Source organism: Lissotriton vulgaris, chromosome 10, assembly GCF_964263255.1.
Source record: "Lissotriton vulgaris chromosome 10, aLisVul1.2, whole genome shotgun sequence".
Taxonomy (NCBI): domain Eukaryota; kingdom Metazoa; phylum Chordata; class Amphibia; order Caudata; family Salamandridae; genus Lissotriton; species Lissotriton vulgaris.
The window spans coordinates 25,237,283-25,251,601 of NC_141698.1; positions in this window are offsets into that span (position 1 = coordinate 25,237,283).

Below are 14,319 nucleotides of genomic sequence, written 5' to 3' on the forward strand. Positions count from 1 at the left end.
ATGAAGCCTATATGGATGATGTAGGTAGTCTGAACTTGCCTGGTAATTATCGGGATAAATCATGTATGGAAATCCATCAATGAATTAGGAAACACAGTCAGGGCGATAATTAAGGACGTAGACAGAAAGAAACAATTACAAGGTGTAAGGAATGCGAGGTAACAAGCATAAATCATGCAGGGCCAGCGTTTGAGTGAATAATCACCTGGGGGGGAATAGCCCAGTGGATTGCGCTAATTGCCACCCAATCAATGAATCTCTCCCTTTGATGATAAGTACATGGTTTACAATATGCAATGAATACATTAATTGCAAAAGACGTTCTCTCTTTTCGGCCTGTTTATCATATACCTTGGTAAAATTAGGTTGTTTATGTTAATTGTCTTCAAACTACGGAAGACTCTTCCACTTATATCCCAGTGAACCATTGTTTCTTTAACACATTTCTTAGCCCTCAGTACTGATCAAGGCAGGGGAGGTTCCACAGTAAAGGGGGCAAGGTGCCCTTTCCAATTGGACGTCTCCCTAGTGGATCCCTGCGTGGGTATCGCCACAGGAGTGTGATGTCCAAGTTGGGATCCACCCATTGGGCATCAGGGAAGAGAAAGCAGTCCTCCACGCCTGAACAGGTGCTGCCTCACAAGACATTCAAATTCAGTCTTTCTGCTCCAGTGGGGATGGTGATTAGGGGTTTACCTACAACTTGCCTCAACCCTGGTTGGCCAGAAAGCCGAATAGAGGTGGGAAATGTGATTGGAAAAAACACAGGCGTGGGGTCGGCCGAGCTTGCTTCAGTCCTAATCCCCACCCCCATGGGACTCAACAGACTTTCTGCCCCCCTCTCCCCCACCTTCACTGGGGGTGGCGGGGCTTACCCCATTCTGCCTCTCCCGGGTGGCAGAAAAACGATCTTGTGACTGGGTGTGGGGAATACAGTGCCGTGCAAGGATGGGCAAGATTTCTTTCCGTTGGTGGTCTGGTGGAATTTCCGCCCACCCTGGGATACTCAAATAGATGGCACACACCCCTACCCACCCACTCAGGGGGGCTGAACCCTGTCAGACTACCAGGAAAAAAAAGTGATAAAAAACGATTGATGCAGTGTAGTGTTGGACCCTCTTGTCATCGGTCCCCACTCCCTGGCACCAAGCAGTATTACTGCCCGCAGGGATAGGCAGACTGCCTGCTCAGCTGGCTAATATGCCAAGACCACTCCCAGAGAAATCCCAATTTCCTCTTGCTTGCCATTCTGAGCGGCTGCACTATTAGGGTTAAAGGTAAGTCAACAACCAGGAACACTACAAACCCTGGGCAAATATGAAACCTAGAGACCCAAGGGAATCCAGGGTGATCTGGCTTGCATGGATCCCAGCACGTTTTCTTATCCATAATGCCGTCGACCATTAACCCTTTCGATGCTCATGACGGAACCGTTCCGTCATGACCACACCCATTTACATTAGGGCCCAGCACCGGGGGGAAGTCGGCACCGCACAGATGAGGTTAAATTAAAGGTAAAAAAATGTCCCTGTATTATGTCACAGAAAACTCAGGCACTCCCACTCAAAGTCTTAGCAGACTGCATCCCTCACACTTAGGGAGACTGCATCCCTCACACTTCCCCATATTGAAGTGCCGCCTCCTATGTGTGGGTGAACCTCAGACACATCACTTGAATGGGCCAAAACTATAACCCTTTTTATGATCTCATCGACGCCACATGGTCTTCACACAGTCCGCGTTTTGTCTGGTTTCTGCTGCGGGCAATAGGCCCAGCCACAGAAGTGGGTTAGCATTGTTATCGGAAGAAGTGTGGGAATGCTGGTGACAAGAATGTTGTCAATCTCCACAGCTTCTGAAACTTTCCCTTCACAGAATTGTGAAGAAAATCCGTGATTTTAGCCAAAGTTTGACATTTGTAGAGCATTCTGGGTGATACAACGTAGTAGGATGCACACAAGTCACACCATTCTACACTCCAATTGGTGTTAGTTTGCAAAATGGCCGACATTTGGTAGCTTCCCTGGGTGGTGGCAGAGCCGAAACCGTAAAACTGCAGCTACTCAACGTCAATTTTGCAAGGCAAATTCTTGGTGTTTCCTTGTTGCATTTTGGGGCTTGTTCTGTAACAGACAAAAATCACAGCCACACAAGTGGGGTATCCTGTTATCAGAAGTTGTGAAGAAAACAAAGAATAGTTAAACATTTACTATTATCACCTGAATTGCTCACCATTTTTGGCTTCCAAATATAGGCCATTGTGCAAGAAAGAATATATTTAGCAAAATGCCCAACGAATCAAATTATAGTAGGGGTAACCGCAAATTCAGAAGTGTGCAATTAATCATTATTCAAAAACTCATTATTTTGTCACTTTTCAAAAATGTCTTCCTGTCCTTTATGGACATTTTTTGTTCATGAAATTTTACTGTATAAATGAATGAAAGGTGAGTGCACAATTAAAAACTGAGGGGGATGTTATCAAAGGGGGCGATAGGCAATTTTCGCCACTTTAGCGGCCGTTTTCGGCCGCTAAGCTACGAAAATTCTGTTGCCCTATTAGCAAGCTGTCGCTAACAGCAGTTAGCGACAGCGAGCGGTTTGGGGCCCGCTTTGCATGTCAGCGATACTTATCGCTAATGACATGCAAAGTGGGCGTACCCAACCTGTTAGCGACTGAAAGCAGTCGCTAACATCGCTATCGCCTATTAGCAAGGCAGGCGTAGCGATGGAAATATTCGCGCTAAGCATGAATATCTCCAAATACTAACACCTGCCCAGACCAGGTCTTAGCCAGTATATCCAATGGGAGGTGGATAACATGGCTAAGAGCATTTCGTCGCTAATGCGTGAATATAGCTGTATTCGAAGCGATATTAAAGCATTTCGCCGCTATCGCCAGGTATTTTATCACTTTTGAGATAAACGTTACTAATAGCACGTTATCTCAGCGATAAAATCCGGCGATGCTTGGCGATAGAAAAATTGTCGCTAAGCCTCTTTAGCGATAATTTTCGCTAGTTGTTGGTAATATGCCCCTATATGCTACAGCTTTGTTGGCTCAGAGCATAACTTGTTTTTGGACAGCCGACAAACAGTATATATCCACTTTGTAAATCAGCCATCACAGTTCAAATTACAGATGAAAAGGTTGTCCCATAGTTCTATGTTTCCCTACTTATCTTGGACCCGTGGCAAGCAGGTGACTAAAGTGCCTGCAAGGGAAGCTCTGAGAAGTGCAGCTGCCTCCAGAGAGCAGAGCTTGGTATGATACACTTGCCTACTTGAAAATAGATTTCTCCTATACATTACATGAACTTTAATGAAAAACAGAGGATTGTTGAAGATTTACTCACCAGCTTGCCATGAGTTCAAACAATTATGCATGCCAGATTGAGAAACATCTGGTGGATTCTTATACTCTGAGCATTAAGCATTTTATGTCAGAGAAAAAGAAACGACTTGAAACTTCAGTCATAGAGGATTTGGGTTTTTCAAGACCACAGGAACCAATTAATGAAGCTCATTTCAAAGGAGAAAAGGAGAACCAATATTCTCCTGATGAAGATCTTGTTGATTTTTAAGAGCGTTGGACTGGGGACGAAACGTGTCCGCAGTACCCCGGAGAATGCTGTTAAAAAACTGCAGTACTTTTGAGTAGCAATAGAACTCCAATTGATCATAAGGACAACGTAACACTAAACAAGGACTATGGGTTACAAGATTTGCTTCCCCAGGTAGGTTTCTCAGAATACCTTTGTAGGTTTATGATTAAAGTGATGCTTAATACATAATGAAGCAAGTTACTTTTATGAATTGAGAGTCAAATACTTTCTTTCAAAAAATGATATATTAACACCTCAGCAATTGGGTGAATGGTTTGCTCTCACTGCATTCACCAACAAGCTCATAAATTATACACTTAGGAAATACTTATTTTTGGACACCCAGTATAACAATTTCAACAATTGTCAACGATAAAAATTATTGGTACATAATATTTGCTGATGGCTGTTGAATGTTCTAGGTGGGACACATAGGGCCTGATTCTCAGAACTAACTTAAGACAAAATCCTAAACTTACTACTTTTGGTATTCACAGAAGTTAGGATTTTGTCTTAAGTTTGTCTTAAGACAGACTTAAGACAGACTTAAGACAGACTTAAGTTAGGATTCTGTCTTAAGTCTGTCTTAAGTCTGTCTTAAGACAAACTTAAGACAAAATCCTAACTTCTGTGAATACCAAAAGGGGTAAGTTTAGGATTTTGTCTTAAGTTAGTTCTGTGAATCGGGCCCATAGACTCAATGCTGTAAGCCAAAGTCAAGGCAGCCATATTTTGACCTAACACTCCTTCTACTGTTGGTCCTTCTGATTCCAAACTATTGCTTTGTTTCTGAGCCCATTACTAAGGGAAGTCGGACATTCATATGTGGGTTGGCCTCCCAGGACAACAGTCATTCTCTAGGAGGTTAAGTAGGGTATCTTTCACAATAACATCATCCATAACACAATAACATCACCACCGCTTCAGGGTGGATTTCCATGCAGCAACTACTTGATGGTGACTCTGAGAGCAGAAATACCTCCTGGCGTTTATCGATTAGCCCTGGTTCCTGGGGTTAAGCAGTTATCACTAGAGTTGTGACCAAAGCCACTGCAATCATCTAATGACCTTAGTGCTATTTCTTAAAAGAAATACCTACCTGAATTGTCACACTCAACAGAAGCTTCTTCACTGTCGACAAGATAGTGAAATATGGGAAGCCGACTGACAGGAAAATGTAAAAAAATAAATAAGAAAGTCTACAACCTTCATCTCAACCTCCTGGGTTGATCAAAACGCTTGATGAAACATCCTTCCGACTACCCTAGATCTTGTCTAAACTTACTTTCCAGCCGCCTCCCAAGAGCCCGAGGGAGATCCTTGAAAGGACAACGCCAACCAAGCTGCTACATTGTCTTTTTCCTTATCCAATTCCCTTTTCCCCCCGGGGTTGTTGTGATTACAGAGAGTGATACATATATTCTCTTGGTCATAGCAGGGTTTAATTTCATGGGGAGGTCTGGGAATAGTTGCTTCTGGAAGACACGTCTCAACCCCACAAGATCAGCCCTTAACCTGCTATTAAGGTAGGTTGAGTTCCAGACGTGACACCTTCGGCCTAAAGTCAGCACTTGGGTGCTTTCGAAAGTCCTGGCACCTCTAGTAGGCACGCGGCATCAGAAGGGTATCACCATGCATCTTTATGTGGACAACTCTCTAGTAATCTCTCCATCCCTGAGGAACACGGAGACGCAGGTCATCATAGTGCTGCCAGTAGCAAAAACATCATGGATTTCTGTTGACATTGAAGAATTCTCATCTGACGCCAGCTCAGGACAAGACTTTCATTGGTGCAATATTTCAAACCAGCAAAGGGTTAGCCTCCGCTGACCGAGAAAAGAATCAACAAGATCCCCAGTCATGTGATAGAAATCAGGGCTCTGGATAACCCTGCTGCAGCATGGTTTCAGGTGCAAGGCGAGCTAACAACAACCTTTCTAGTGCTGTGTGCCAGGTTTCAGCTAAACAAGGGTGTGAGGCACATTCTTGCCCATTGGTCCCATTCATTCTACGGCTTCTCCTTAAAGATTCCGATGACATCAAACATGAGAAAATAACATTTATGGTAGATGGGGTCATCAAACATCCGAAGAGGAGTCCAGTTGTCATCCCAGCAGCCACTCATACTGACAACAAACGCCAGTGCAACAGGATGGGTGAGTAAATCGGGTCTCAGTAGTTCTAGGCTCACTAGTCAAAGGTCCAATAGTTGATGTCTTCCAACTGGAGGTAACTGGAAGTTTGTTCACCTCTGATGGGCAAATCTCTTTTCATCAGAATGGACAAGAACACAGCCAAGTCATACCTCAACAATCAGGGGGGCACGAGGTCGCCAGCATGGTCAAGGATCTCAGAAAAGATCTTCTTGTGGGTACAAGACCCAATCTTAGATTTGTGGGCGATCTGCATTCAAATTAAATCGAAGGTCAGAGCAGACAGTCTGCTCCGGGAGTTCCGTCTGAGCAGGCACAGGTTGGCATTTTCCAGTATCTATTAAAGGTTGGGTGTTCCATGAAAAGAAATACAAGTTAAATAAAATAGAAGGCACTCATAACATAATCACACCAGCTGCCAGCAGGGATTCTCCCAAAGACATTCCTCTGCATTCAAATTCAACATCCTTAGCACGCCCAAAATCTTGACAAACCCAAAAAGCTCCTATTTGTTCTTTCATTTCCCCAGTTTTATCATCCTTCTCAAAGATTTCTGTATCTTGTAAAAAGTCACAATCAGCACTGAACAATGATGGCACAGATGCAAACCGTCTGCCAACTTTCTCATTTTCCTCCATTAATTCTACATACAGTCATTCTCTGGCTTTTGCTGCGATACAATACTTTCAAATCCTAATCCATCCAGTCATTTAATTCTCGATGTCAGTATTTCAATCTAAATTGATAACGGTCCATTTAATTCTGAATTTTTACCTATAGAATCTGATAAAACTCAACAAAATAGACTATGCTATGCACTTTCTATCTCTACTTGAATGTTCTTCTAACATCTGTTCTTTTAAATTATTGAAGACGTTTACTGTGGGGAACAGTATTGTGGTGACTATCTTTAGAAAAGCAGACGTTGCATTTACGGAACTTGTGTGATTTGTTTGGTTAGTTAATCAGTGGCCATGGTTGTGGTGGACCAGCCGAGTTACCTTTATAGCCAACGGCCCATCTGTTGAGAGACCATTAAGGCCACATATCAGGTATGCCGAAGGCAAGCTCTCCTTCGCCCACACACACGGGATGCCACTTTTAAGAATGGAAGATTTATCCAAGAGAATTGTTTTCTTCCTCTACACCGGATGGTCCCTTTAAGTAATTCATCACTCCCAATATCCTCTTAGGCAGGGCTTTAAGTGGGGGGGTCTGAGCCCCCCCAGTGTTTTGGGGGGGGCCTTGAAAGGGGGCTCTAGGGGGCTCTATTTTTGGGCCTCAAAGGTCAAAGGTAGGGTGACCAGACATCCTGGTTTTTGTTTGGTGTTCCTAGTGTGGGTAACATGTCTTGATAGTGAAATACTGCCAATTTAATTTTTTACTATTGAAAGGCTATCTTGCCCATAGAATAACATGGGGAATGCTGTGTAACATGTTTACCTGCATATCTTCCCATAACGGCAAGATAGACATATGGAATCTGGTATCCCTGAACTCAGATTTCAATAACACATCCTTTAGTGAAGATGTTTTTTAAATTCTAAGTTTGGAAACAGCATTTTTAGAAAGTGGGAATTTTCCTGTTCAACTTTTCTGTGTGCCTCTGCCTGGTTGTGTATTGACTGTCGGGTTTGTGAGTGACAGAGACTGGGGGCGGCTCCAGGAGGCTGGGTGAGTCAGTACTAGGCTGAATAGACCCATCTGCATGTAGAGTGGTGGGAGAAGTAACACCTGGGTCTCAATAGGGCTGTGCCTGCCTGCCACAATGCTGGCTCCACCTCCTGCGGTGTGTCTGATGGCCTGCACACAATGCTAGCTATCTTGATTTAGACCATGCCCCTACTTGGATAGGCCACACCCCTTTAAGACATTTGCCACGCCCCTTTAAGAGCACCACCAGTTTTTTTCCCACTTAAAGCCCTGCTCTTAGGTGCCCATTTAAACAATATAATTTTCACTATAGACTCTGGAACAAATGTATGGGGATCTTGAGATTATTTGGGAGAGAAGTAAAAGGCAAAGATCACCCTGCTGGAAAGGCAGCGTAGTGCTGAATACCTGACGTTTTCCATCTCCCCAATGTAGTCATGTTTTTCTTTTGAATCCCCTGAGTTTGCTCATTTCCCTATTGGTCTTAAATGCATCAAAGTTTTTGGCCTGTGGAAATTTTAATCTCTGGATTGATACTACCCTGCTTGTCGACCCCATAATAACTGAGGGCCTGATTTTGATGTCAGACAGTCGAGTCACTGACAGGCCGACGGTGGCGGTCCGACCGCTGACTTCCCTTCAGTGATACCACCGCATTACCATGCTGGCGGTCAGACCTACAGCTGTCAGAAAAAGACCGCCGCCTCCACCAGGATCAGAGATCAGTGACGGGGAGGCGGCGTTTGGAGCATCACCCCAGCATGGAAGAGGTACTGAGGCAGGCGCCGTCATCGGGATTACAATATCCCTTTCCAACAGCCTTTTCATGACGAGAGCACCGCATTGAACAGCTTGTCAGAAAGGATACTAGGAACCCCAAACAGGCTGCCCGTCCATCGTGGGCCACTGAAAAGTGGCCTTGGGGGCACATAGTGCCCCCACTCACCTCCATGCACCGTGTACCATGCATGACATGGTGCATGGCACACGGTGCTCGGACGTGTAGGATCTGCTGTAGGGAGTCAGCATGCGCTACAGCCCTTTATCAAGGCCGCAGCATGACCCAGACGACTTTGGCGGTCGCATCCAAATAGGGCGGTCAGCCCACCCGCATGCTTGTTAGCGGTATCCTGACCAAAGCAATAGCGGCTGGCAGTCTGACCACCAGCATCAAAAGGATGCTCTGAATTACTTCTTGTGCAACTCTGGCCTTGCACAGTTAGTGTATAACCCTACTCCCTCAGCAGACCACAGCCTGGATTTCTAGTTCATCGTGGACGAATTTGTGACTTTTAAATCCATAATATATTGCTTGGAGTGTTTAGCTTTTGTGACATCTATTATTATAAGCTATCTGCAAACAGCTTTCCCATAGCGAACTGTTGACAGCCAGCCTTGCTGCCAATGCAAATGCATGCCATGAAAATGATGTACTTCCATGGAAAAAAGCAAGCAAGTCGCTACATTTACCGGAACTGCGAATTATCTGCATATTTCCAATACAGAAGCTGGTTTAATCTCAATTTTCTGCATAAATAATTTAGCAATTCAATAAAAAAGCAGACTTTGCTGTTTAAACATATGCAAATTACTTCTGAAAAACAAGCTAATGCTCAAAGGAGTATGTTGTGCATTAAAAGACACAATGTGTGTATAATCATTGTGCAAGTGAAAAGCTGCTGGAATATTCCATGGCACACAAAGATCGCCCTAGCTGTTTACACCTCAAACTATGAGGCATGACTTGTAGCAGAGCCAGAAGGATGACCCCGTGACTCTTGAGAGGTTGACCAGGCAGACCCACCCGCGATTCACAGAACTAACTTAAGACAAAATCCTAAACTTGCTATCATTTCGGTATTCACAGAAGGCACTTACTCATTTTGGTATTCACAGACGGCACTTACTCATTTCGGTATTCACAGAAGGCACTTACTCATTTCGGTATTCACAGACGGCACTTACTCATTTCGGTATTCACAGAAGGCACTTACTCATTTCGGTATTCACAGACGGCACTTACTCATTTCGGTATTCACAGAAGGCACTTACTCATTTCGGTATTCACAGAAGGCACTTACTCATTTCGGTATTCACAGAAGGCACTTACTCATTTTGGTATTCACAGACGGCACTTACTCATTTCGGTATTCACAGAAGGCACTTACTCATTTTGGTATTCACAGACGGCACTTACTCATTTCGGTATTCACAGAAGTTAGGAGTCCTAACTTTAGGACTCCTAAATGCCTTCTGTGAATACCGAAAGTCTTAAAGTTAGGGATTGTTCTCAGTTTAGGGCTCCTAACTTCTGTGAATACCGAAATGAGTAAATGCCTTCTGTGAATACCAAAATGGTAGTAAGTTTAGAATTTTGTCTTAAGTTGGTTCTGTGAATCGGGCCCATTATTTCTGCACAAAGCATATTATAATAAGGTTTCTAGGCTCTTGAAATGTGACTCCATGTTTGTTTGCTAGTGAGGGTAATTGTGCATGACTAGGAAGAAGCCGTGCGATGCACTGGATTGGAGCCCTTGTGGGACTTCTACTTAGGAACCTAAAGAGGTCTCTTGGGACCTTTGTTGACCTATTAACTGGGGTTTTGTGGGTTCTCGGGATCCCCCAACCAATGGCATTTGAGATCCATGAGCCCCTCCTTGGTCACTAGAACGAGAGTGGATGGATTTTCTGAAAATGCACCATCTCTGTGTTCTCCAGCAATAAACACTTCCAGCAGCAGCCATGCTGGGCTTCACAATGAGAGATATTTCCCCGAAATTTATTTTGTGTTCTTATGTAAGGGTGTAAGGGTGACTTTTCTGTATTCACGAAAAGCAGCTTGTAGGTTTCACTGAAGCATGATTGTAGATTCTATAATGCAGACCATATTTCAGAAATGAGAGGGATATTAGGGTCTCCAAAGAGGGGCACTGGGGGACCATGAGCCACAGGTACTTAAGTTTCTCAAATGGGGGTCATCATGAGATGTTCTACCGGGGCATTGTTTTCAGGAGCACGACTGGTGTTGTGCAACTTTCTTTACTTACAAAATACAGAGCACTGGAGCTTGCGGTTAATTGATCAAGAAAATACGATAAGTTGCCTTATCGAAGGAAATGGACCGGGTCGTTGCAAACCAGCAAGGGACCACTTTTGTGAGGCTTTAAAATGGACTACAGCCGGGTCTGTTGGCTTAGTGGACTAATGCGCCCACTGTTTCTGACCTCATGGTCACAGGTTCAAATCCCAGCAGGTCCACTCAGCCTTTCATCCTTCTGAGGTCAATAACATGAGTACTATTGAGCTGGATAACTATGAACATCTGTTATTCAGCACCAACATACCCTTGGGTGAACATGCGCTTCACAAATGCATGTTATGTTATGTCATCTAAAAGGAGGTTTCTGCGACCTAGCATCATCCGCAAAAACACACAAGCACCCAAACAAGAGGATAAGAACACCTTTCGTAGGTGACTTTGGTTATCAAGACAGCAGGTTAAATCCAATACAACCTTAGATTGGCGCCTTTTGATATAACGCTTTAATGAGGCTACTGAGTGAGGAGGCCGGTCAAGGCACACACATTAGCTCAAGATCTATTGCTGAGTAAACTATGATCAGGACCACTGGAATTATGTGGCAGTGGGGGGTCTAATTATGTGGCAGGGTTGAGTAAATTATGTGGCAAGAAAAGGCAAATTATGAAGTAATATGAGGCACATGTGATAAAATTACTTTACTATTTTGTCATATTTAAGCATTTTAGCAGTGTCTGGGCATTGGGAGGGAAACATCATTAACAACGAAGGCATTACTACGCGTAACGTTTACAACGAGGCACTTACCACGTAAACTTCTTTTCAACGCGTATGCCTACAACGATCGTCTTTACCACGAAAAAAAAGCCCCGTAGGATTAAAAAGGGGGGTTGGGGGGGTCTCCCCCCCATAAAAAACCGATCCCGCCGTGCCGAAGAAATCAGCGTCGTAAGAGAGGAAGCGGAATAAACTTCCGCTTCCTCTTTACGACGTAAGAACGACGTGGTAAAGATGATGAGGGGAAAACGAATTCCGTGGTAACGCATGCGTGGAAAAGGCATGCGTTGCAACGGAATTCCTGGTAACTACATATAACCGCATTAGCTGTACCTGTTTAGTAACAGTTTGGCACCAAAATATAGCAATATGTTACAGAAGGGTGACCGGTCAACCTTTGCAAAGGGCCTTGCACTGCGCTGCAGCATGAGTCGCTGCATTTTTACTAACGTTTGAACCGTTTCAGCTAGAATCTTTTTTAACGCTTGCAGATTGTGCTGCAGATGATGGATTATGTGGCAAATGTGGCAAACCTACAATTGCGCGAAAATCGCCACACATTTGCATAATTCCAGTGGCCATGATTATGATCATTTTCGATACACGCAAAGGAAGGGTTTGGTGGTGCAGGTTGACACTCTGAGAGGGTTCCTGAAATAGGATTCTGCAGTCTGGGTTGAGCCAATATTTTCTTTCTTTTTTTTAAGATTATACTGAAATCGAGGAGGCTACAGCTTGCCGGCTTCACCCGGGCTCCCATCAATAGTTCTATACATCCGCCTGCTTTGCTGGTCTGGGGGAATATCAAGTTGGCTGGAGGGAGCAGAGATTAACGATGTAACCTGTAACTATGATCTGATGCTCATGTAAAGCGCTCTGATACCTCCGGGTCTAGCCAGTGCCTTATAAAACCTTTAAAATAAATAAATAAGGACCTTTGTACCCAACAATCTAGCTGGAGATGAAAATCAGGGACCCTTGGAAAGAGACTGCCAGGCCTACCGCCTTGGCGACCTGACTGTGAGGACACTGAGCTGACCCCTCCTCTTGGGCAGGATGGGGCCTCAGTCTGCTAAGGAATACGAAGCAGTCACTCAGAGAGGAACTGACAAAGTGTTCCACAGTTAAACTGGCGCTGCAGGAAATTGATTTTCGTTGCCTGAAACGGTAAGTGGAAACAGAAGGAGGTCGTCTCCTCCCCCAGGGTGCTCCACGCGCTGTGCCCGTTGTGGGAGTCTGTGAGTGAAGGAGCCGGAGGGACTGAGTCCCCTGGAATTTGATCAATATCGCAAAGCGCGCTTAGTGCTTTTTTTTATTATTGCCGGCTATCGCTGGATTCCATCGCCGTGGTAGAGCGGTATTAACGATGCTTTGCTCCAAGGCGTTATGAAATCCAGCCATAGCCGTGAGAACATGCTTTATCGTGAGAAAACAAGCAATCATTTTCCTGCGAGACTGAAAACCTTGCTAATAGGCAGGTTTGGACTTAGCCATGCAATCCACCTCCCATGTAAAAGATGGCCAAGTCGTATTTTTAGCAGGAGTTCAAAACCTGCGATAAAGGGGGCTTAGCACAGCTTTCATTCTTGCATCGCGGGTCCGGTGTAGCCTTGTTAATATCCCAAAGTTGTCTTAGCGAGTGTTTGTCATGGAGTTGTGTGTAGGAATGCCCACTTTGTATGTCATTAGTGATAAATATCGCTGACATGCAAAGTGGCAAAAAAACGGCTGCTAACTCAAGGTAACAAGCATTAATGCCTGTTAGCGAGTCCTTGTTAATAGTGCGATAGAAAAATCAACGCTTTTTCGGTGATATGTGCCGAAAAAGCGGCAATACTTCTCTTGATAATATACCCCAATATGTGGTGAGCACGTTAGACTGGTAGGGGGCTGTGGGTGAGTTACCTGTCACTCATCCTAGTTTGGAGAGCCATCACTCTCGCCCGAGCACCACAGGGCACGAATGGGGGTTGACAGGGCCGAGGCGAAGGCACTGGTGGTCGGAGGAGGCTGAGCCCTCCCGCGTTCATCCTGAGGATGTAAAAGACAAATTAAAGAGTCTTGCAGTACTACGGATATGTTTTTTATAGAGTGTATGCGTTTGAGACAAGTTGGAACATTAAAACCTTTATCAGAGGCCTAGTGGCATTAATTATCAATCATGGAAAAAAGAAAGGGTCATACAGTGTGCACATGGGAACGCATTCTAAGGAAGCAAACATGACTAACGATTCTCCATTAGCCACTTTGAAATTTCTAATGGACAAAGGTTTTAACTCCAAATAAAAGCATAAATGAGGCCCAATGGGACTTCACTGCCATCAACAGAAGAAGCAGAATTATTTGGCAGCCATTCTAAATCGCAAATTATTAAAATCTAAAGTTAATTTCAAACACAGAAATGAAATGCTGCATCGGGAGACAGAGCAAAGTTGTTCTTACCAGAAGCTCATCGCAGGGCAGGTCCACCTGCATGGACAGGCAGACGTGCAAATCGGAATTCTTCAGATTCGAACTTCCCTCTTTGCTTACACCTGACATAAACCAGGTCCTAGGATAGCTACAAGATGGCGTACATGACACACCGAACCTTTGCCGGCCAACTACCAGCCGCACAGAGTGGAATTACTGCATGGAACTGCAGCCTTCACAGCCAAAATTGGGAATATGCCGCACACTCAGATTTCCCGGTTAGCTAACACCCTTTTTCATCAAGGGGAAACATCTAGCTCTCCACAGTCCCCTTCCCTACTCAACCCTGCCAACCCCATCCTTCCACTCTATCTCATCACCCCTCCAAGCACCCAACCCCAAGCTCACAGAGTAGGTAGTAAACATCAGAGTTAATCCCCCTCCAAAAAAGGGAAAACTGTGCGGAACTCCACCCGCTAAAACCGGGTTCAGTTAGTTATTCCCCATTCCAGGGGAGATTAACTTATCTTTGTACAGCATTAGTGGGGTGTTGCTGGAATGTAACATCGATTTCACGTGCAGAGTTGGCAACCGACCAGCACGAGCAACTCATATTCAGGGACCTTGTCATGCATGTAGTTTGCTGAGGACGTCGACTGCAGAGACAGCGGTACGCCGA